The 3675-nt window shown below is 41.6% G+C and overlaps 1 non-coding gene across 1 annotated transcript; it reads left to right on the top strand.

The window, feature by feature from the left end:
- The first annotated feature begins 316 nt into the window (after window positions 1–316).
- LOC118575800 lies at window positions 317–457 on the top strand. Its single transcript, XR_004943890.1, has one exon. It is a non-coding gene; the product is annotated as a U4 spliceosomal RNA (small nuclear RNA).
- The last annotated feature ends 3218 nt before the right edge of the window (window positions 458–3675 follow it).

Genomic DNA, 3675 nt, shown 5'->3' with positions numbered 1-3675 from the left:
TGCAGCTTAGTAGTGGAGTGCTACATAGTACATGAGATGCCATTTACAACCTCCACAAATTAACTCCAAATGGATCTTACACCTAAAAGTCAAATGAAAAATGTAGAACTTCAAGAATATACTTGAGGGCTTGAGAGATGGCTCAGAGTTTAAGAGCACTGGCTGATCTTCCTGAGGTCCTGATCTCAATTCCCAGCAACTACATGGTGGCTCACAGCCATCTATAATGATATCTGACGCCCTCTGCTGGCATGCAGACATGCATGCATGCAAATACTGTATGTATAATAAATACATTTTTAATGAAGAGGCATTGAGCTTTGCTCAGTGGCAGTATGGTAGCCAATGAGGTTTATCTGAGGCACGATTATTACTAGTTGAAAATTTTTCCTAAAAGAGACGCATTGATTTTTTTAAAAAAAGAAGGAAAGAAGATACTTAAAACTAGGCCTCTCTGAGTTTGGCAACCTGCATAAGCTTTGAGAGGTTTCTCTAAGGACCTGATGTAGAGAGCAAATACAGAGCTCCATCTCTAATACTAGGAATATGCTTGGAAGAACTGATGATAATCTGGGCCAGGGCCTTTTGAAAGGGTTTCTTTAGATCCCCATAATCAAACAGTTTCCACACAAGGGTCTGTGGATATCAGTCCTAACACTACTGTGGATTTTGTGGATAATGCTCATCAGTTACCCCATGTTCCTCTTGTGCAATGTTGTCTGGTTAGCTTCCTTCTGAATTTGTACACTTCCTTTTAAAATTGAATCCATTGACTTACACTACAAGAGACTTGCTATTAGCACAAATCTCCAGGCAATCTGGGATAGGTCTGTCCTTAGATTGGAAGCCAGGGATGGGAAGCACTGTGCTTTGTCCTTTCTGCTCACCTGGTCCCGTCACTCAAACCTCCCTGGCCAATCAGAGTCTCCAATGGATGTGACAGTCACATGGGTGGGTATTTCCAGGAGCCAGATTCCTGGCTCAGCTCTTCTCCAGAGGAAGTCAGAAGTTGTCCTGTGTACTGTGCCTCCATTGTGAAGAGAGCAGGTCAGCTCAGGACACCATGGTGAGTGAGGGGTAGCTCGCCAAATATGAGAGAGGGGCTGCTGTCCCCAGGCAGGGAAGAGTGGGTGGTCTTTGTAGTGAGGTGCTGCTTTCCACAGACTGGGTGGAGCTGCTCACTGAGACTCTGGAGCTGGTTTGTTGTGTCCTTCCTGGGTTGGGTGGGAGCCAGCTTCAAGACACAAAGTTCATCCAGGTGGTGGGTGATGGTGCATGCCTTTAATCACAGCACTTGAAAGGCAGAGCCAGGAGGATCTCTGTGAGTGGGAGGCCAGCCTGGTCTACAGTGGGTGATCCAGGACAGGCACCAAAACTATGCAGAGAAACCCTGACTTGAAAAAAAAAAAAAGATACACAGAGTTCATCATTTTTCCTGCCTGGTCCAGCCTGGTCCTATGTGATCCTTGCAAGTCCCTGGGCTGGACTGGCTTCCTTGGAATAACTTAAATCCCAGGGCTGTATCTTCATAGAGCATTCAGAGCAGATCTGTGCTTACAACTTCCTTTGTTATTAACATCACTGTGAAATTCTGGTGCCTGTAGTGCTTGTGTTGTAGTATGTGGAGAAACATCACCAGATTTGCCAAACTCGGAGAATACTGCTCTCTGTAATACCTTCCAGAAGTTCTGAACCTTTAGTATTTAACTATTAGACTTAGGATTCATCTGGAGTTAATGTTGTGGAGCTTGTGAATGGTATCTCCTGTGTAGAGTAGCGTTCCACTGCTAAACTGTGATGTAGAAGAGTAGAATTGAGGCTAGTAGATCTGATGGTATTAGGATTTAACAGTTCTTGGAGACATTAAGTCTCACAAAATAGAATGTAGGTACGGGAGGACTGCATCCCAAATACCCTAAAGTTAAGGAGTATGCTAACCATGCCTGTTAGAAATTAGTATGAATAGATGTAAATGTTTGTTCACTAGGATTAATCATCTGTTAAGAGACAACCTGTTTCACAACTAGCCAAAAGGCTCATCTCCCCATCTAAGGGCTCTAACATGCTGCTCAAGGTACCATTACTGGGTCACAATCAACATTATGTCCCCATATGCCATGATGGTTCATAATTCTACAACAGCTGCATCTCCAGCCTTTTTGAAAAGGAGTTTTGAGTCAAGGATTTCCATATTGACAGAGGTGATCTTGCAACCTGTCAGCAGCCCCATAGGACATAGCCCCTGAGTAATAATCCTAAATTCTTGGATTACAGGCAAGCAACAACACAGAGTTCTAAAATACAAGTTTGAATCATGTAGTGGACTGTCCATTTCAGTAACAGAAAAAGGATTTGTGTGTGCAGCATGGCTTCTCTCTTCTGACCAGAAGAATAGGAACAGTGTACTGCGTACATTTAAGGGTGAAACAAACTAGTCAATACCTAGCTCAGGGTGTGATGTTTAAGGCAATGAGCTGCAGGGGTCTCCTTTACAAAGGATTCATGGGACATGGTGAGTGACTTTTTCTGTAATTTCCCTGCATGTATTAATTCCTTCCAAGTGAGTGAAGACAGTCAGAATTGGTGGGTGTACAGTTTAGGGAGGATAACTTGAACGACTGGTAAAAAGGAGGCGATGGGCATCATTCTTCAACAGTACATGATTAGAATGTTTTCAACTTTCTGATACTTCCAACCTCCATGGTGTGATTCTGTGAAATTCAGTTCCAGGGCACAAATGAGTTTCTGAGCTACAGAAGTATCTCAGTTTTCATGATTTTGGGCAGGAAAATAGGGCAGATGCCACATATCTTGTGACATAATCTATGTGGCAGGAGGCAGACATGACATTAAATTATTCTTCAACATTGTTTTGTGATTGGGAATCATTGGGGCTGAGTTTGCCTGAAACCACAAGAAACTTGAGGGGCTGTAGAGCCATAGTTGGCTCTGGAGGATATCGCCCCCATTTGCATAATGGGCTCTGAAGCTTGTGGCCTATCTGGAAGCAATCTCTGTAGCCTGGAAGGACAGAAAATGAACACTCTAAGGGTCACTTTGAGTTATTTTGTGAGAGTTGTGAAATCAGTGTTTATTTAATCTCTGTACACATAGTATTATCGGTAGCTGGGTGATACTTGTCAAGAGCACACTTTTTCTTAGCTGAGTTTCCTTTGGTTTTTTGAATAAAAGTTAGTACTGTTTTCATGCTTTTGTTCTTAGCATTTTCTCTCCATCCTCTTAATTTTTTCACGAATATTGTACTTTCTATGGATGGCTGAAGCTTTGTGGTAAAAACAAAAGTCACAATTTTTCAATATATGTACTATATTTTATAATCCTATTGAGCTTTCTGGGAGTTATCACTTTGCATGTAGCTTTGGAATCAGGTATCCTATTATAAACTGTTGGATATTTTCTTTGGATTATATTCAATTCATGCTGCAAATTTCCCATACTATTATCTAATATTGATGTATCATGTTCCCAAGAATCACTTATTAACTTCTGTATTTATTTATGCTTTGTTGTTCTTGTTGTTAATTTGTGAAAGACTTTTAGTTTATTAGTTAGAAGTTACTATAGGCCTTGTCCAGGGACTCAACACATATTCTTCTTGGGGATGATGTGAGTTCATATCATAACACCCAAGTTGGGATGTTCATAAGCAGCTGC

Source organism: Onychomys torridus, unplaced genomic scaffold (genome assembly GCF_903995425.1).
Source record: "Onychomys torridus unplaced genomic scaffold, mOncTor1.1, whole genome shotgun sequence".
In the NCBI taxonomy this organism is placed as follows: Eukaryota; Metazoa; Chordata; class Mammalia; order Rodentia; family Cricetidae; genus Onychomys; species Onychomys torridus.
Note: the sequence above shows the minus strand (reverse complement) of the source record. Positions and strands in the feature narration are given on the sequence as shown.